At 36.8% G+C, this 21,772-nt stretch overlaps 1 protein-coding gene across 2 annotated transcripts in view; it reads left to right on the top strand.

Annotated features, from left to right (window-relative positions):
* The window catches only part of MYT1L (myelin transcription factor 1 like), a 294,590-nt gene that overhangs the window by 1,442 nt on the left and 271,376 nt on the right, over positions 1–21,772 (top strand). The window lies entirely within an intron of this gene.

The following is a 21,772-nucleotide window of genomic DNA, read 5'->3' as shown; positions in this document are numbered from 1 at the left end:
TCTCTCTTGTCATTTAGGAATGTTTTTATCCAATTCTAATGATTCTTAACCTCTTTAAAAATTGTGATTTTCATTTTATCTGACCTATTTTTAAAACTGCAGTTAAGGTTGAGATTTTGTAGGAATTATTATCCTTTAATTGTCTTTACATAGTTCTTGTGACTGTTGTTGAATAGTTCAGTTGTTTTAATTTGAGAAATGGATTTTTGTTACCTTTCACTACGTTGTTCTGGACAACAACAGGATACAGTTCTGAATGATATTTAGTTTTTTACCTCACTCTTTTATTATTTTTTTCTAATTGACACCTCAGTTTTGTGTGATTATTTATTTTCAAAAATTACCAAACAAATAAAAGTCTTTGTCATGTCACTCTGCAAACAAAACAAAAAAAAAAATACCAGAACGAGCTGTTAACCCTTAAGTAGGCAGTTAGCAGGTAGTCCTGATGGTTTACCAGTGTTCTTCAAGTTTAGAATGATAAGGTTAAACTTGGTTGCTGTGGTGTAGCTTAGTGAATATATATGTTTATACTTCTTCGCAATATGACACATTTATAAACAATTGAGATGGCATCATAAAATTCCTAACATTAGAAGTAAAAAGTGATGTAAGACTGTGTGCAATAAACCAGGATTTTTCACTGGAGAAAAAAGTAATGATTACATTTTTTCTAAAAATTATATTGATTTATCAAGTGAAACAAAGAGAAGAGTGAATAATTACAATGAGTAAATATAGAATTCAGTAAATTTTAAACTGAGAAGTAGATTCCATTTTGTATGTATTTTATAGCCTGAACTTTCTGAAGAGTGAATGTTTCACCACCCCCCCGCCCCATTATTTCAACCAATAAGGTCTATAGTTAAATAATAAAGATTTGCAGTGGTTTCTTTGTTTTAGGTTCAAATGCTCGGTTGTATGCTGACATTTTCAAAAGGGCATTGGTTCTGTCCTAGTAGTTCATAGTTCCTAGTATGACTTTGTTGTTTTACTTTACAATCTTGTATCTCACATATTATAGAACTGGGCAACTGTGTGTTTGGAGACAAAGACAATTAAGAAAGAAGAGGAGCTACTTCAGTGTTTTCAGAGGTGTATTATTTCACCAGATTTGTTAAGGACTGTTTTTGAGGGTGTCTCTTTTTTTTTTTTTTTTTTTTTTCCTTTTTTTTCCCCCTGCGTTCTTTTCTATTTTGTTTAATTTTTGTGTTGAGGAGATTAATAAGATATGCAGCAGAGTATTTTGATCACATGCGTATACATGCATACAAATATGCATCAATTTATTAGCCAGGCATAGAAACTTTGCCGTATGAATTGCAAAAAAGGCACTGTTTGAAAACTGTTCTTCTGCAGCAGTTAGGATTTTATGTGGACTCCAAAAGAATGGAAATATAATTCCCATCCATCAGCATTTCTTTGGGAAATCAGCATAGGCATTTCTTTTTAAGTGCATTGCACAAGAACACTTATAAAATAAAGTTCTCTGTGTTAGAACCTATTTCTTGATCAACTCTAATCACAGTCATTGTTTTATTGAGAGATTCAGTGGTGGAAAAGTACTTTGCTATTGAATATGTATACAACATTGAATATCCTTATGAAAATGCTGAATTTAATATCAATTTGCCTGAACTTGATAAATGTTTGCATTGTGTTGCTCTACCACAGTAAAGATGAGAAGTTCTTGACAGTACAGTGAAAGAAAACTTTATGGCCATAGATTATTTACTGACCTTTCCTTTCTCATAGTAGCAGTGATGAGAAATCCTAATAAGATTCTCAGTGATGTTTTAAACAGAAGTGCAGCCAGATTTCTGTGGAATAAAAATGGGTGCAGACCAAATAGCATAATCTTCTCCACATATCCTAGATTAAAAAGTCACAAGGAGAGCAAATCAAAGCTTTTGTAGGCTGTTGACAAAGATTATCTCTTTAGAACCCTTCGTAGTATTTTGCTTTGATTAGAACCATTCTGCCTATTACAGCCATAGGGGAAAAAGTAGCAAAATGTAGTGAAACTGAAATAAAGAGTGACACTGTGTGTTGGGAGGATGTGGAGACAGACAAACAAAAAGCACAACAGGATTTTTGATCCCTTAAAAGGGATCATAGTTTTAGACACGAAAACGGTAAACATTATTTGATTGGATTTAAAATCTGATCTCAGATCAGATTTGCAGTGTATGTACTATTTCAATATGTTTGCACTGAAGCTGCAGATGTAGAACACAGTCACCAAGTAACAAAACTAGCTAGCCAGCTTGGTTGTGGAAATAACCAAGGCTGCAGGGCTCCCTATAGAGATCCATCAAATCAGGTCTGGTATGGAACTGTCTGGTAGGTTGTAAACATGAAGAAATCAGTGTTGTGTCTGCCAGTAGACCATTTGGTTTGCTGAAACTCCCACCTGTCTAATGCATCTGGGCAATTGGTTTCACAGACCAGTTTCCTTCAGGATGAATTTTATGTATCTTGAGGGTCCATCAAAACTGAATTGATTAGAGCTCTGCACTAGGCAAACTCACAAACATCTGTATGATCACAGATTTTCAACCAAACCAGCACCAGGGTCTGTTATTTTGTGAAGTATTAAAAGTCTACATCTCTCATATTTTATGTCAGCATGGCATTTATTAATCAGGAAGTTGATTAAAAAGAGCATGGTATCCTATGGACGTTAAGTTCACTCCGCATAACTTCAGCTGTTTCATTCTGAATCCGGCAAGTGCTGTCCATCACTGGGTGCAGTAGCAAAGACAATCAGTACAATGCAGCATTTAAAAAAAATTGCTATGGTTTTAAGAAGGCTTCTGTTTTGTTCCTATTTTGCATGAGCCTGCTCCTGATGCCAAAGGAAAGACAGGAATAAGCTGTGGATCAAGCCTTTAATATCTTTTTATAGAGCGATAGGCCAAACACATTTCTCATGTGGCTCCAATAAAATAAAAATAAAACATCTCCTCACTTTCTCATGTTTTTGTAATTAATAAGAGTGCTTACAGAAAGTAAGATATAGTAACCATTCAAAAAAAAATTCTTTAGACTTCTTGCTGAATAGCAGACTTCTTCCAGTGTCTCTGGTTATGTTTCATCCCCCCAGATAATGATACTTACTTGAATAGTGTGATGCCACAATATTTATGTTACATACCAATAGCTTGCTTTGTTCTTCCAAGGGAAATTCCTTTTTCTCCTCCTGTCTCTGGCCAATATTAGAGGATATTACCAAGGGAATAAAATTTTATGCCTAATTTTAGTGTTCCTCTGCCTAATGTGGTGTGAATAAGTACCATGTTACAGCATTTAACCTAGTCCATCTTTGTCACTTTCTGAAGAGCTCCTCAGTTTATATAAAATAGCCAAAATACAGAAAGAGAAGAAACCCAGGGTTTGTTATGAGGATAAACAGTAGGGACTGCTTGTTCTATCTCCTGGCATAGATGCTCTGGCATTCCTTGCAGTGCTGCAGCAGGGCTTTCTCTTGCATAAGGAATACCCTTGAAAGGGGTTCCCCAGGCCTCTTGTGATACTGTGAGTCAGTGGCTCATCCCTTTATTTCTTATCTTCTTCCCCAGAATCAGTTATTCAATCAAATCTCTTTATTTTCTGAATTTCTGAGTATCTTATACCAGTCCAGCTTCTAAATAAGCACTAGAAATTTATTCTAATAACATTTTCAGAGATAATAGTAATATCTGGTTTTGGAAGAGGAAAAGGTCCACGTTTAAATATGAAACCATGTTTATAATAACTTGGCATACATCATGGCTATCATGTTTCATGCATAAATATTCAGGATCGGTTTTGGGGTATGTGCATACTTAGGAAGAAATAAAACTGTTATGTCATAGGAAATTATATGATCGAATGCAGGCCTTTTTATTTTCTGTGTGTCTTTATAGTGCCTTTAGTATGTCTAAGACAAGTTGTTATGAATTCAGAACAGTATTTCTGCAGTCCTTTGGTTACGCAGCATAGTTTGACTGATTTAAAAATCTACAAAAATAAGCTTCTTGGGTTTGGAGTTGATGCTACAAAGTAATGCTTGCTTTTTTAGCACATACACATACAAAGTCCATTCTGGGTCTCAGTAGGAAACAGACAGAGTTTACTCAGAGGATAGTTACAACTATCTTCCTGCCTAGAAAAACTTGTCTGCCTGTGCAGGTATAATGTAACTTATTTACTAAGAGAGACAAACTTCCTAAATTCATCAAGAATTTCATAATCCTCTGGCCATTTGGATGTGATCATTCTGCTCTCAGTCTCTAATCCAGTTTTCAGCAAACTCCAAATGTTTCATCAAACATCTTTTTCAGCCTTTTAAAATACTCTGCCTCTTTGGATCTACTTGATCTTAAGGTTTTTTACTCTGTGTGGATTTACTGGACCTCTATCCCGGGAAAGTAGCATATCTCAGGGATAGTAGGTGCAGGTCAGGCAGCAGCATTCTCACAAGAACAAAGGTGATTTTTGAACATTGGAAGTAAAAGGTGGAGAGGAATGAGTAATAATGTCACAAAAGGGAAAAAGAATCAAATTTGCAATTAGAGGAAGCTGCTAGTGGAAAAACTGAGGTCCTCTTGACCAGTATGCAGAATTTGTTGTTAAAGAAAATTGAAACTCCATGGCCATTTGGACATATGACCTCAAAAAAAGGGGAAAAAAACCCTAAATCTCTGAAATGCATATGGACAACAAGATTGTTGAGAAGGGTTCAGGAGGCTAATTGGAGGAAAGTCAGGAGTACCCAAAGATCAGCTGGAGAAACAAGGGAAGCTCAGGAGAACAGGTAGGTTTATTCTTATATGCTACTTCTAATAGTCTGTTTTTTCTTCTTTTTTCTTTTTTCTTCTTTCCTTTTTCTTTTCTTTTTTTTCTTTTTATTTTTTCTTCTTCTTTTTTTCTTCTTTCTTTTTCTTTCTTGTTCTTCCTTCTTTCCTTCTTCTTTCCTTCTTCCTTCCTTCTTTTTTCTTCTGTCTTCTTTCTCTTTTCTCTTTTCCCTCTTCTCTTTTTTCTTTTTGCTTTTTTTCTTTTTCCTTTTTTCTTTTTCCTTTTTCCTTTTCTTTTTTCCTTTTTCTTTCTTTTTTCCTTTTTCTTCCTTTTTTCTTTTTATTTTTCTATTTTTTTCCTTTTCCTTTTTCTTCTTTTTTTTTCTTTTTTCCTTTTTCTTTTTCCCCTTTTCTTTTTTCCTTTTTCTTTTTTCTTCTTTCTTTTTTCTTCTTTCTTCTTTCTTCTTTTTTTCTTCTGTCTTCTTTCTTCTTCCTTGTTCATTCTTCCTTCTTCCTTCTTCTCTTCCCTTCTCTTTCCTTCTCTTTCCTTCTCTTTCCTTCTCTTTTCTTCTCTTTTCTTCTCCTTTCTTCTCCTTTCTTTTTGTTTTTTCTTTTTTATTTTTCTTTTTTCTCTTCTTTTTTCTTTTCTCTATCTTCTTTTTTTTCTACTTTTTCTTTTTAATTTTTTTCTTTTTTCTATCTTTTCTTTTTTCTACTTTTTTTTTCCTTTTTCTTTTTTATTTTCTTTTTTCTTTTTTATTTTCTTTTTTCTTCTTTCTCTCTTTCTCTCTTTTTTTCTTTTTCTTTTTTTTTTTCTTCCCCTTCCCCTTTTTTTGTTTTTTTTTTTTTCTTTTTCTTTAACTTCCTTTCACTGCTTTAAGGACTCATCTCTTCTGTTCTTTCATCCTTCTCTTAGAATAACATCTGCTTGTAAGGGGACAAATAAAACACCTCCCAAATAGCCACTCTGTTTCAACAACACTCCTATATGCACTGTCAATCATAAATTAAAAAAGATAACATAGATCATATCCCTTAGTCATAAATGTGTGCTCATTTTACATAAATGGATGTGGACATCCATAATTTCTGTGATTAAATATCAGTTCTTTCTACACAGGGCTAAAGCCAGTGGCATTGAAACAGATACCTTAGTATGCAATTAAAACAAATGGGTAACAACATAAGACTGTTTGCAAGCAGTCTTTTAACTGGTTGCCAAAACTGTGTTTCTATGAATGAAATGTAATAATGTAATATGAACTTTCATGCATAGAGTCCCTTGCTTTCTGAGAGGAAACCAAATTCAAAACACTGATTTTTATACAGGGAAAGAAAGTAGAGACATTTTGTTGTTGGTTCAATGAACCTGCTCATGGAATTAAACACAAGCAGCTATCCATTTCTATTAATGGATTTTCAGGTTGATCTTTGTATGAACATCTTCTTAAACTTTTAGAACACTGTCAGCATTTTTTGGCATGTATTTTTTTAACTTTGAGAGTTAGTGTCTAGGAAGTCCTGTTTTATCTCTCCTTTTGCAGTGTGTTATTGCCTTACCTTTATCAGCTCTGGAGACGTGCTTGTTGCAGAAAGGCTGGTAATGTGTCTGGATGAACTCCAGCTTCTCTGAAGAACCTTCTCAGGGGTCTCTGCACTTCACAAATAGATCACTGTCTCTTCAGTCATAGTTATTGCCATATTTTAAAAGTTGGTATATGTGGTGGTCCATACCCTGTATGCCAGCTCTTCAAAAGGTGATAGATTTAAGTAGCCATCTTTGATGGACTTTCTGAACTTCCCACCATGAGGTTGCTCCGTTTCATATTTTATGAGAAAAAATATATATGGGAAAAGGATGGAGATTTTTGTCTATGACCTTTCCAATCTAACAATGCCCTTTTTGTTTTGTTGTTGCTTATTAGTGACCTTGGCTGGGAAGAAGCAGATGATGCTTAGAAGAAAGAAAAGAAAGAAAAGTGTAGAACTTTTCTATAGGTCTATTTGGCCTCTGTGACACAACAGACTGGAGAAAAGGCACACTTGAATAGTTTACCTTCAAGACTGAGCAACCTGATTTAGCAAATGCAGGTACTGCAAAGCAGTATGGAACAAAAGACCCAGTCATTTCCCTCACTGTTCTTCATAGAAAGCTCTGCAGAGCAGGTCTCATCCTATACACCTTCTTTCTTTACCTCCTACCTGCCCAAGAGCCAGCACAGATTGCCACAGTGTTAATTCCAGCCAACTTCAGTGGAAAATAAGGGCATATGACAAGAGTGCACATATGTTAATGACTCATACACCCTGCACTTTTTATTTGTCTTTTTATGTGTTGTTTGTTGCGGTTAATAAATTTTTATTTTGTGAAAACTGTGATGCATTTGTTCTGTTTCAAAAACTTATACGTAACACCCTTTTCTCATACCTGCAATTCTTGCCAAATTCAGAAAAATGCGGATAACTTGAAATTCAGTTTTTTAGCAGTCATAAGTATAGCCTACTCAAAGAGCAGAACAGGCAGATTCAAAGCAGTGCTGCCAATAACACGTTTCAGAGAATGCTTCTCCAACTTCCAGAAATTGTATTCAGATTGACTCCTATAATTGCTCTTTGTGTTCAGAATCATCAGTTTTTCTGCTTTCACTGAAATCATCTTCATTTTTGTTTTTAGAAATATTTTTAATTTACCAGCTATACATCAGAAGCCACTGAGCAATTCCTATGTGTTTGTTCCCAGGTGCCAGGTAAATCCACTCAGGAATTAGGAGAGAAAAGTTCGACCAGCTTTTTGAGAGTTACAGTTAATAAAGTAGATGTATCTTTATAAATATTGTGATGTAGAACACTGTCTTGCATTAATGTATTGCAAAAGGATTCTATGAGATTTACACTTATTTCATAATTGCTCAGTTGTTAGCGAGCCATCACCACTTCATGTTATTACTCAAAAGTCTCATTTGTGTTTCTGTACTTGGAAGTTAAGAAGAAGTGAGATACCCGGCTTACTAATTTTTTTGCTATCCTGTGCTATTCAGGAGTTGTAGTTCTTATACCTTTCTAATAATCACATTCACTATAGATTTGTTAACATCAAGTTGCTAACCAGTGGTAGCATCAGGATTTACAGGTTCCCAAAGCCTGTATGCCAGTAGTTCCCCAGCATATAAATCCTTTTGAATTCAAGCATTTCCACTAAAAGGTTGATAAAAACTCAGCACACAAATTGGAACTGGAACTACAATCACAATCTCCTCTATCTAAAACCTTTACTACTCCTACTGACCATCATAGATTTGCATCATGATTGCTCCAAGGGCTACATATTATGAGTCTTACTGCATTTAACCACTTGAGGAATATTTGTACTTCATGGCAAGTTATCTTTTCTGCCTCCTTCAACTTCTTCTCAATGCTCTTTCTTTTTGAAAAATCTGCTGATAAAATTGCTGATTTGCACATGCAAACAGGTGCTGCCCTATGAAAGAGACAGAAGAACCTCACTAATGTTGTTATAGACTAATTATGGAAAACTGGAAGCATAAAAATGAAGGGGAAATGAAGGAAGAGGCAAGGGGTCTCAAAAAAAACCCCCAAACCAAGCCCCCCCCCCCTCCAAAAAAAAACCCCCCAAAACCCCCAAACAAAACAACAGCAACAAAAACCAAAACACAAACAAAACAGGAGTTGGCAGAAGTTGAGCCTAAACTCCTAAGATTCCTTAGGCAGAGTTCTGGAGTCCCACAGTGCATTGCCAAATATTTCCCCCCAGAATGTCTGGAAATTACATTGACTCTCCCAACTGCCAAAATCTGTCTGTCTAGTAGAGTGGTTTGTGGGGAGCACTGAATTTGAATGGACCTCTGTAGGGTTCAAGGAGCAACACTCTTAGTCATATTATTTAGTTTCAGACAGTCCTGCAGGGAGCAGGGTTTTGGCCTTGATGTTTTTTATGGGTCCCTTCCAAGCTAAGATACTCTTATGATTCAAGGTAGCATGAGTCCTAGACAAACTGCATTCCCTGTTGGGTGGCACAGATCTTACTGGGAAAGGTTTCTACTGTACTAAACCATTTGCTATAGGAGAAATAGAGGCCTTTCCCTTCTGATCTGTAGTATTTTATACTACATTTTATAGTATTTTATCCTATACAATATTTTAGTATATTGATACAAGTAAATCAGGAGGTGCCAACCGTTCCTTGTTTTGGCTACCTGAGGGGTGAAGAGAAAAAATATTGAAGACTGGAAATGGAGAAACATATTATACCACATATATTATATAGCATTATATTGCATATTACAACTTTTCTTGTATGAGACAGATTTCAGATCATAGCTTAAGGTTTTTAAAGAATTAATTTTTGACCTCAATGTTTACTGTCATGCTAAAATGCCTAAAAATGTCTCAGCTAGTGCTCACACATACAGTTGTTATTTTTTCTGCTGAAACATCAAAATTTTAGAGCCATGGTAACAGCAAGAATATTTTGCCAGACATCTATATTAATAGAAGGAGACAATGTATTTGGATGGGTACATTTATAGAGCCAGTGGCCTAATCCTGTTCCACTGAAGTCATTAAGAACTTCAGGGGAAGAATGTATTTTGTATTAGTTTTTAGATTTTTTTTTAAATACTTCTCCAGTATTTCAAAGCAACTACTTTTGAAATATAGTTATCAACCCATGCATTTTTAGTTGAATTCTCGATTGCTTTATCACTTTGCCCAAAGGTCTGTATGTTAGGTTTGACATTTCATTGCTGTAAGTAGTTTCCTAATCAGTCATTACCTTGGTTGTAGTAAGCTTAAAAACAATATTCCCCAAGAGGTATCACACCTAGGACAGAAGCCAAGAAGCTTCACTCTCCAGAGGCAGAATGCTGCACCTGTTTACAGGTAGCCTGAAATGCTAATGATCAAAACAGCATCAAATTAAAAGGCATAGGATATCTGTATTACCCAGCTCTTCTCTTTACTAAGCATTGTATAACTGATGCATTTATAATTGTTTCTGGTAAGATCACGACTACTTTTGGAAAATATTCTTTTCACTATATTCAGCTGTTGCCTCTTTTCCTTCATCTTTCTTGAAACTTTTTACTGCCTTGAACAGAAATTTTACTGACATAATTAAGAAAATCTGCGTGCAAATGAAGAGCATACAACTGCTTTAAGTACATAAATTCAAATATGCATCACATAAGACAATAGATAAGATTGAATAGATAATGGATGTCTGCCAGGAACATAGGGAGGTATCTTATGCTTTAGAAAACAAGATGTCAGTTTATAGGCAGAACATAGCAGGATAAAATCCTGACTCTTGTATGACATGCTCACCTGGGCTTTCATACTGAGCTTCATAGGTCTATTAATCCTCTACACAGAGGTTAAACTTAAGTGTTTACAGAGTTATGGCCTAAGCATGTGAGTCAGAGATTAAGTTCACTCCTTACATGAAGATTTGATACAAAATAAACTTGCATATTCACTAAAACTAGAGAATTTTTGGGTTCTTGTTACAAGATTTGTAAGTAGGACAATAATGGAAAAAATAAGTGTTTCTCCTTCCAAAATGAAATTGTTCTGTATCCTATTAGAAATGGCTTTGTAGTATTTCCTTAACTTATGGTACAAAATAAATTGCAATTACATCCAGAATCCATTTGAGCTCATATGACTTTACTACTGTTTGATTTGTCACACATCTCATTTTAAATTAGCAAGGATGAACAACTAAACCTTGTAAGTCAAAATTTTTTTGGACCTAAAATTGAAAAGATGAATGTTGTATCATCTACAAGTTTACTTAGTTCAGTGGAACTGAGTGCTACACATCCCTAAACTCTAAGCAGCTTGTTTTCCTGAGCTGTCAGCAGCCACTTCTTGAAAGCCTCAAGTGTCTGGTTAGGAAACGAGAGGAAGGAGGTTCTCTCAAGGTTAGGTATCTGCATTTGGGCCTGCATGGCCAAAACATCATTTTTAACAAAATAATTGTAATCACTTGAGGTTCATTTACAGTTGTAGAGATTCCTGGTTTGTCACTGTGTGTCAGAGGCATAGAAAATAGACTTGGGTACATCTCATTGCTTGTGTAACATTATGCAACTTCTTTTGTCTTGAGAAATGGTTTTGCAAATTGGAGGTTTGCATGTAAATTATCTGTATACTGCAAAGCAGCATACTGTTATCCTGATCTTTTTGCCCTTTTTACTATTTTTTAGATCTCAGCAAGAGTAATTGCGTCTTTCCTAATACAGAAAACATTTTGGAAATTGACGGTGTGTGACATGAGAGTAGATCTGCAAGTATTACCACTAGCATTTCTAACCCAGGATACTCACTAACTCTAGAGTCTTTTGGTTTTTTTTAATCAAGTCATTACTATGGGCCAGTCAGGAAAAGAAAGTGAGAAGGGAAATAAGACCAGGTTCCTCTTGATGATGTTGTTTTTCCGTTCAGTGACAAATGATACTGCTTGAAGGGATTTCAATTTGATGGTATGACCTGTGAAGTGATTTGAAAAAGAGTAATAGAAAACAAGGTGTTAGATGAGTCTTCACTAGCCTTTGCCTGATGCACTGGGTTGAAGGGTGCGAGTCCATTCTCATTCCACTCAATGAGTGTTTTCTCTTTTCTGTCATCTATGTATTTGTCAAGAAGCCAATAAAAGCATGTCTCCATCAAATGGTCACGTAGGGGTTCAGGGTCTGCAGATATAGCTGAGCTGGCTTTAAGACCTTACTCTGTGCTGAAATAGGGTTTTTTTCTTTGGTTGGGTTTTTTTTTTGTGTGTGGTTTTTAAATTTTAAGGTTTTTTAATTGTTTTGTTTATTGTTTTGTTTATTTTGTGTTGGTTTTGTGGGCAATTCAGTTGGTTGAATAAAGCACAATTCATGTTTCCCTCCTGTTGTGTGTTTTTCAAGTAGGTTTTTTGGACAGAAAGTTGATTATTAAGTGCCTGAGACAGCATGTTGTGAAGTGACATAAAACATTTGTACCTAATATACCTTAATGAAGTGTTAAAACTGCTGATCTAAGAATTAGAGAAGTGTAGAAGTAGCAAGGTTTTATTAGATTAGAAGACAAAAATAATATTTTTGACATCTAGTCCTTATAGTTACCATCTCATCCAAGACCTTATTTGAAAAAGATGTAGGGACCCTATTGTATATAATACACAGGACTGAAGAAAAAGGAAAGGAGGTCCAGTCCAAACTTATTCTCAGAGTGGTTCAGATGGGTAATAATCATAACGAACTCCGAAGTTCAGTCTCCACAATAGCATACAAGTATTGTGGAAACATGAGAGAGGCTGTGAGGAAAAAAGAAATGTGTTTAAATCAGGTTCTCTAATTCTGTTGTAAGTGTGATGAACAAATATCTAGATAGAGCATGCTGTTATAGCTATACTTACTTCACCCTATATTTCCATGTTTAGGTAATTTTGTCTCTGGCATCTCCACATGTCATTGGGAATAGAAACATCCCTAGAGCCAAGGTCTGCCTCTTCTGGTGGATCAGGTGGTGAAAGGGAATCCACAACATCTGCACAGGTCAGAAGGGTGGGAATAGAATGCAAGATGAAGGCCAATGTCACTGAAAAACACCTTTTAAAAAACTCTCTACTGACTTTCTTTGTTCTGAAAAATCGTTTGGGAAAGGAAATTCTCTTTTTAATCATGGAAACATATTTCTATTGCAAGTTAGAAAAGATTCAGTAGGAATTGGTTCAACACCAATGAGGAGATGCCATGCTTGGCCAACTAAGTCCTTCTCATTTCAAGTTCTTTTCTAGAATCACAGGAATTAAGGGGAAAAGTGTGAAAACAGATAGTGTCCAAAGGAGTGGGACAAAACAGGGTACTTCAGAAAACACAGCTTGGAAACAAAACTACCTAGGAGGTAGGACAGTCCAGATTGTCTGATTGTTTAGTTAATCCTTATTTTGCATTAAGGAATACATTGGTTTTCATATGAGTAGTGACATGGTGGAGGAATGAAAGCAAATAATTTTTGTTTTTCCCTAACAAAATATTGTGTTCTGTCTCCCGCTTACCTTTATGGTAGTTGGTGCTGTCCCTAAGCATTCCTGGATTCACAGATCAGAGAGGACACTGGGCTGTCTGATACATAAATAAAGTGGGGGGAAAAAAAAAAAAAAGATTCTTTTCTCTTGCTGTGCATAGGACACAGGTAGATGTAGATATCTTTAAAGTGACAAAAATCTCCACCTTGGACACAGCAAGGACATTAAGGATCAAACGATTCTCATTGCAGTGCTAGTGTGTACATTGATTTTACCTCCTCTTTTGAAAGTGTCCAGGTATTGCTTCAAGAACAATAATTTGGAAAGGACTGCAAGCAGGGCAGTATGTCTGGTGTTGAGCACAGACTAGAACTACACATTTTTATTACAATTAAAAAATTCTTAATTTACGTTTTGAATTAAAAATTTAAATTTGGGAGGTTCTTTTAAAGAGAGAGAGTTTGTTTCACAAAAATCTTTACATTTTTAGCAGGCCTTCAGGCACATTTCTAACTTGAAAATACTCTTTTGTTTGACATGATTTAGCAGTTTATAGAATCTTCATTCACCTATAAGGTTTTGATATTTATTCACATGATATCACACATTCAGTGACATCTGGTTTGCACTCTTAGTCAAAATGATATTGTTCTCAGCAATGTCAAGAAGAGATAACGATAGATTCATAGGGGATAGTGAGGTGTGGAATCACTTGAAGCTGTATATTAAGGCTCTATGAATGACAAAGCAGGTGTGCTTTTTCTACACAGACCATCTTTTTCTTGTGTGTTTTTACAGCACATAGCGCAAGGTGTTCAGTTTCAGGACTTAGGCTTCTAGCAAAAATAACAGTCGTGTTAGACATCCTGTAGAGACAGGACTTCTATTTTGCTGTGAGTCAGGGTCAGCTGTGGATGAAGAACATGGTGCAACTCATCTGGCTAACTTGTGGGAAATACAGCTTAAACCTTGTCTCTCACTGTAGGTTTCAAAGTGAAGCAGTTATGAGAGTGTTTTAAAAAAAACCCAAGCAACATAATTACTCTTCGTATTCTCCATATCGGTAACTACAAAGCCAAAACTGGAAGAACTTGGTTTGTGTATAGTTTTAGATATTGCATAGTCATCTTCTATATTGATGACATACCACTCAACTCCATCACTGGTCATGTTTCACATCAGTATGTTCAAGATAAGATAAGTTGGTAAGATAAGATACACTATTACAATGTAGGTGATGCACAATTCCCATTTGCTTCAAGTGCAGGTATGGAAGTAATCCTGTGCACGGGACTGCTGAAGAAAAGCTGTTCCAAACTAGGATATCTTTTAGATGTACAGTTAGTGGCAAACTGAAGGCTTAGTGTACTTTGATTATTCCAGACAATTTTTGGGTACCAGTTTTTCATTTTTGTGTAGGGATTTGGATCTCTGTGACAAGCTGAAAATTCAGCAGGAGTCTTAGTTAATTATAAAATTAATGAATATATGATTTTGCTAAAAATACTCTTGAAAGTAGTAATATGTCAGTCTCTATGGTTACAAGCTACAGTTGTAACTAATTTTTGGAATAAGGGATGCTGTTTGTTTCTTGTGCCCTAGGAAATACTATGTGGTTACTAAGCTGTATAGATATGTGGCAGGAAAAAAATATTTTATCTTAAAAAGTAGAAAAAAATAATTCTAGTAATGAGTTAATACAGTCTGATAGATTTGATCTTGCTTTGGGACAAAGAGATGAGCTAGGTGAACTTTTGAGGTCCTATTTCCTGTGGCTGCATAGCTGCAAAAGAAATCCAGAGAAATCCAAGGAGAAAAAGCAGTGCAAGGAAGTGAAACTGAAGTATTTAGTTACTGAATGAGGCTGATCCTGTCTTCTTCTGGTGGAAAAGTACCTGGGGGTGTTGGTCAGCATCCATCTGAACATGAGCCAGCAGTCTGCCCAAGTGGCCAAGAAGGCCAACAGCATCCTGGCTTGTATCAGAAATAGTGTGTCCAACAGGACTAAGGAAGTGATGGTACCCCTGTATTTGGCACCAATGAGGCCATACCTTGAATTCAGTTTTGGACCCCTCACAAGAAAGACAGCTCAAAAAAAACATTGAGCTGGTGGATTGAGTCCAGAGAAGGGCAACAGAGCTGATGAAGGTTCTGGAGCTAAAGTCTTAGCAGGAGTGGCCGAGGGAACTGGGGTTGTTTAATCCGGAGAAAAAGGAGGGTGAGGGGAGACGTTTTCACTCTCTACAACTACCTGAAAGGAGACCGAAACAAGGTGGGTGTTGGTCTCTTCTCCCAAGTAACAAGTGATAAAGCAAGAGGAAATGGCCTCAACTTGTGCCAGGAGAGGTTTAGTTTGGATATTAGGTAAAATTTCTTCTCTGAAAGTGTTGTCAAGCACTGGGAACAGGCTGCTCAGGGGAGTGGTTGGAGTCACTGTCCCTGGATATATTGAAAAGAGGTGTAGATGTGGCACTTAGAGACATGTTTTGGTGATGGATTTGGCCGTGCTAGATTAACAGCTGGACTTCATGATCTCAAAGATCTTTTCCAACCAAAATAATTCTGTGACTCTGTGCTTCCATAAATGTGGCCACTTAACTGCTGCAGGTACTGGTAATGATCTGGTTACAACAGTGTGGAGCTTTGTGGTGACTACTTTACCAATGTGGGAAGTGAAAAAAAAAATCTTAAGTTCAGATTAATTTAAAGTTTTCTTGGGTCTGTCCTGGGAAACCAAACACTTTTGAGAATAAGGAAGTTTTCTGGAGGAAAGTAATGCTGCAAGACTACAAGTTCTAGTAAAAACGTATACAAATGTGTGCACATCTGGCAGAATTAGTTGCATCATGGTAGCTAGTCATAATAGTCTAGGACTATCATAATAGAAAATTTTAGAGAGAAGGATAACTGTCATTTATTTGTTCACTCTAATGTATTTGGCAGTAGACAAATCTTTGAAAATTGAATCTCTTTGATTCTGAATTGGAAGGTTCTCTTTTCTCTCAGAAGTTAGAGGAATCAGCTGTGGTGTCAAAGCATGATATTTGTAAGCATGGTGCAATGGTCCCCCTGGGTCCATCTCCACATAAATGCTAGAGCTACTTACAGACATTGGAACCTATTGACTCTTTAAGGTTTGTATTTTGGTAGTTCCTAGGGTATCAAACAATTTAGGACTTACGGGGAGTTTCCTCAAATATGGTAAGTAAATGTCCTCTTTCCTAGTTTGCACTGAAAGGATGTGGGCTGGAACTGTGAGTCTGTGGGGACTGATCTTTAAGTAGGCTGCTTCTTTCAGCTGCAGCAAAGGAGGATGATTTTCTTACATCCAATATTTGTGTTGGGAATTTAGAGATCCAAAAGTGAAACACATCTCAGTACCTGTACATGTTTGCAGTAGTGGCAAAGCTCATTACCTGCCAGCCTGTTTTGATTACTGGTCGAGCCTCCACTGTATGTGTCCAAAGAGACTGGCAAACGCTACAGGTGCCATTCAGTATTTAAAGATTGATCCTTTATTCTTTAGACAAATAGAGAAGGCAAATAATTTGAGCTGGTGAGGAGACACAGAACAGAAGATGGTAGTTGACTTTGTTGAAGATGTGAAAGAAAGATTTTTGAAGCAGGCAGGCAGAGCTTCAGAAGAACTGAAGCAATTGTTATATGAGAGGGAATCATGTGGCCAAACTGATAGAAGATAAATGTGCATGTTTGCATGGGTGATTTAGCATAGTAGTCTATTAGTAACTAGAACTTTTCTGCATAGGGTTATTGTGCTCTCTGTAAGCAATGCTGTGGCAAAGTTGTGCAAAAACTGAGTTGCCTCAGACAATCAAACTGCTGTCATGCTGTGGATATAAATACTGAATAACTCTTTTGCTCAGTTGTGCAATTTTTTGCATTTTGATTGATTTCAGGAGGCCGATTGTAATTTTAAGGCTGCAGCTGTTGCTGTGTAACAATGCAGGAAAAGGAAACCCTTGCATTTTTATCCCAATCAGAGTGCAGCTATTTGCATGTTTGTATTTAAATACTTCAGAGTATTGCATTAGAAATAGAGATACTTGTGTATCTTATCAGCTATAATAAACCCTCTCCAATGACTGGTTCCTTTACTCAGTCAGCCAAAGCTGTGCTGCCCAGGAAGTTCACCTATGCACCACACTGTTGCTCTTCAACTTCCGACTTTAGCAATATGGCAGGTACATTCTAGGTGAAAATCCTGAATTTACAGACAGTTTAGCTATTGACTTAATTCAACCAAGACTTTGCCACCAGAGTCCAGCATCTTTTAAATATTTTTACTGACCAGTTTACGGTGATTACTCTGAAAATTCCTACCAGTTCATGTTAGGATCACTGGGCAAGTTGTTCAGCTTCTGCAGCATCAGTATCAGATCCAAAGAATGTTGAAGCCGATGAAAGGACTCTTATAGCCATCTCTAAATTTTGGTAAATAAAGGGTAACGGATGCAAGCTGGAGCATAGGAGGTTCCACATAAATATAAGGAAAAACTTTCTCACTGTGAGGATGGCAGAACACTGGAACAGGCAGCCAAGATAGGTTGTGGAGTCTCCTCTGGAGACATTCACAACCCACCTGGATGTGTTCCTGTGTGAGCTACACTAAGCGATCCTGCTCTGGCAGGGGGGGTTGAACTAGATGATCCCTCATTCTGTGATTCTGTGAATGATACTGACTGGATGGACCAAGGTGCTTACAGGACTAAATTTATTTTGTAATGCTTAAGTTCTTTGAGATATTTTATAGAATTTGGCCATATGAATCCAGAAGAGTCAATAACATATACAGGAAAAAAAAGTTTGTTCAGTATACTTGACAAACTTGTAGACTTGTTAGGCATTTTTTTTTTTGCATATGTTCTTTTCCTTTCACATGCACACACATGCACATCCTCCCTTCTCCATATTTTCTTCCTTTCATTTTCTGATGGCATTGCACTTTTCCATTTTACAGGGTGGCTTAAAGATGTCTGTAATCCTACTTTTGCTTCTTTGGACCAGATGCAGTGGTCACTGGCCATTGTGGAGACCTATAGATCAGATCTTTCACATACAAGTGTTGGAAACATTATTTTTTATGCATCTATTTTCCTTCCTCAGAACTACCATTTGCAAATATCAGTGTTATCTGTGCTTCTGTTATGCAGTGATGCTTGCTTAAAAGCTGAAAAATAACAGAAAAAAAGACTATATGAAGCTATAAAAAATAGGTCCTCTTTCTGCCATGTATAATGCAATAGGTGTTACTGAGCTGACATAAGGGTAACTGAGGGCATAATCTGGTCCTTTGAGGTTGTGTTATTGCCTTCCCATCAGCACTTTCTGCCGTGTGGGAGACAGATCCATCAGCAGAATAAGGGCTTCATTTTCTGAGCAGCATGCTGTCCTTGAACTTCCTGGGGCTGGAGAAGATTTGAGGACAGCAGGCAGGTCATAGCACAGCTGAGAGTGATGATCACTCTGCCCCAGCCCACGCAAGGAGAGTTTTGGCATCTGCTTCTGATAAAGCCCTTCACCTTCTCACCTGCTATGAGCAGAGGTGTTGCTGTGACAGATGCCTGAGGTCAAGGGGCACTGAAAATGTGAGAAAGGGCTCCAGAAGAGAAACCAGCTTTAAACAGATTTTTTTTTTTTTATTTTTTTTGGCTGCTGTTAAAAAAGAAAAAAACCCCAACACACCGTGAAGCCCAGTGCTTTACTTTAGCAAAACAAGAAGGATAACAACTGTAATTGGAACAAATGTCTGCACTTTTGTAATTAATTAATCATTAATTGCAGTGAACATTTTTTAGGTCACAAATTCCTTAAAGTTAAATCCTTCCATTATGTGAAACAGGTATATCCAAGTGATATATCTTACAAGTCTGCTGTATTGATGTTCTTTAGGAGGTATCTCTTGGAAATTAGTAATGTTGGCTAGAACTTACAATGCAGGTGGAGCTGCAATCTCTCCACCAGTAATGCTCATGCATTGTAGTGCTGGCAAGGCAGTTCCTCTACTATGCCACCATTGGACAGCAGCTATAATTTTGCTGCAAACTGAGTAGGGCTTCTGTGACAGAGATAAGTCAGACTGTAAGTAAGATGTTTACATTCATCTATGTCATTTATCCTAAACTGGACAGGGACAAAATGCTTATGTGTAATACCAGTCTGTTAAACCCCTGCACCACATAGATTTCAGACCCTGCTGGAACATGTTCTTGGACCTCAATAGGAAGTTTTTTGCCCCCAGACATGCCAAATTAAAGTCTGATAAAAAAAAAAAAAAGAAAAAAAAAAGTGGCAAAAGGGGAAGAAACAGCTCTGGTAGCAAGGTGCAGGTCTGAATGCAAAGTAATCTTGTATTTGAAAGTATTGCTGCTGTGGAGTGGTGGGAACATAGTCCATAGGAGACTTGAATGCATCTTTCTAGCATGTCTCGGAGGCTTCTGGTTCTTGTGTCTCTTCCACCAAGGGCCCAGCAAAGGCTATTAGACTTGGCACGAAGCCACAATAGGCTCAATGAATATTTTATTCAGTATAATCCTGCATTAGGTAGAATTTGGCAGTTGTGTTGTGAGAGGCTGCTGGCCTCAGCTGACTTGCAAAGTCTCTTCTTATCTCACTGGTTCCTTTCTTTCAGTGAGAGTAAAAGCTGTGGTTTTGTTCTGTCTGATGGTAACAGAATTTACTTCATTATCTCCAGGCAATAGCAACTGGGAAACTACAGGCCACTTATTTTTCCTCTTCTTTTCTTCTCCATTCAGCAAATCAGAACCCGGGCCTGATCTTTATCATTTTAACAGCAAGGTAGCTTTATGTTGGAAACAGAAGAACTGCTTCTTTTTTTCTTCCATGTTCGTCAGCATTTTCAAAGAAAGAGAAGTGTTCAAACAGTTCAACTGCCAATGAATGAGCTATTGAAGGAAATTTTCAGGATCTTTTTCTGAGACTTATGTGTGTTCTTAATTCCTCTGGCAACTATGCAGTTAATCCAGGTAGCTTAGATACTTCACTGAGGGCTCAGCCTGTTCAGTAGGGAAGGAATTATCTTAATTTAGATTTGTTATAAAATAAATTTCATATTCATACAATTCCAGTGGATCAAGTTAACTTGTCATTCCAGAGTGGCTTGTTCACATATGTGACTATGTAGATTTTAAACCCATAATCTTTCAAGACCTTGTAATGGTTAATAGCCTAATATTATTTGATTATTAAATTCGGTTATGAAAGTTATCCCTTTGTATGTTATTATTTGTTGGGTTATTTTAATTGGTTTAAGACAAATGTTTTTTGAAATGCCCCTTACATGTCCACAGTTTCGCTCAGTTCAAGATACGATGCTGAATAGAACAGAGCAATGTTCTAAAGCAATAGAGTATTTTGTCTTTCTGAGGGGCCAGGCCATTGTATCTTGCTCACAGTCTCAAGGTGGAACTGATTGCCAAGTAAGAGATCAGAGAGTAATTTTCATTAAGAGAGTCTTCTGTGGTGGAGGTTTGGGGGATTTATCTGGAGTATGGGGCTTGTGTCACTTGCTGAATCATCTCAGTGTGTTCTGGCTGAGCAGTTTATTTCCTTTTCTGAAGGCATTGCTTATTGGTAGCAAAGATATATCCTTCGTGTTTTCCTGTGACACAAAGTCGTTTAGAAGGTTGAAATACCATCATCTGTCTGATATCATCCGTCTGATGTCATTGAGGGCACAGCAAGAGGCCTTATACTACGTGATACAGCATTTTTTTTGGAATATAATGTTATTGAAACCTTTTGTCAGCTTGTATGCTAATAATGGGCAATTCAATGTGAATACTGGAAAGATCTTGTAGTTTAGCTTTAGTCTTGGTTGTTTTTTTTTTTTCACAAATGATTGATGTCTACAAACATGTGGTCAATAAAGGCAGAAGTGCCCTGTAGATATTGAAGAAGTTGCTTTTGATGAATGGAAAACTTATATTGTTACTTATTTCGTAGTATTGTTATAAACAATCATAAAAAGAAGAGCTTATGTTGAACTTACTGAAGATAAGCAATATTGGTAGAAAACAAGAACTTGCAGCGAATGTAAGCGTTTACATGCATTCTGGTGCCTGGCAGCAGGCTACTGCGATCATCAGTGCTCTTATTAGGAGACCACAGCGAGTACCAAATTCTAAGGAAACTGGGAGGGAGGAACATTCCTGGAGTGCGTGTGGAGTGCACCTAGGGAAAAGTATTTGACCTCTTGGCTGTGGATGATAGCGCAGACAGTGGCCTCTAGAGGACATTTTTGGGTACAGAAGATCGTTCTTACTGGTCCTGAGAGGCCAGAAAGAGAATATTCTTATGCTGTTTCATACCTTCTCACAAATGACCTGATTAGATTTGGCAAAGCATATGAGGAGGAGGAGAGAGTTTGGAGACTGGCATACAGACAGTAGAGGACGTGGCTACAAGTGAGCATTAATCATTTGGGAAGTGGTCCATGATTTCCTTGGAAGGCTGCAAAGAGAACAGTAGCAAACCAGAAGTTTGAGGCAGTCTAAAGCAGTAAAGAGCTAACCTACAATATGTCGAATAAAAAAGTAATGCCATTAAATTAAATTAATTTTATGACATATAATCAAATTTTAACCTCTGATAGCTGATGTCTTCACAAGTGTTTACATGCCTAATGGATCTACTGTGTATGGAAATTGGATCTGTAAATCAAGTAAAAGAAGAAAAAAATCTTTAAATATTGTTTGAAAGATGAAGCAATTTTTTTTCTTCATTATTTTGGAATTTGATCTTTACAATGTGTTTATAACTGCTTTTCTGTTTATCCTTATTTGACATTCTCAATACTTAAAGCTGTAGTTGCCAAAGAAAAAAAATTTAATGTCCTGGCATAGCATTTTAGCATGTGCTTAACCTGAAAATTATTAATAGTTCCACTGAACAGAGAGAGGGTAGTAATAATCTTGAAGCTGAG

Source organism: Heliangelus exortis, chromosome 3 (assembly GCF_036169615.1).
Source record: "Heliangelus exortis chromosome 3, bHelExo1.hap1, whole genome shotgun sequence".
NCBI lineage: Eukaryota > Metazoa > Chordata > Aves > Apodiformes > Trochilidae > Heliangelus > Heliangelus exortis.
Note: the sequence above shows the minus strand (reverse complement) of the source record. Positions and strands in the feature narration are given on the sequence as shown.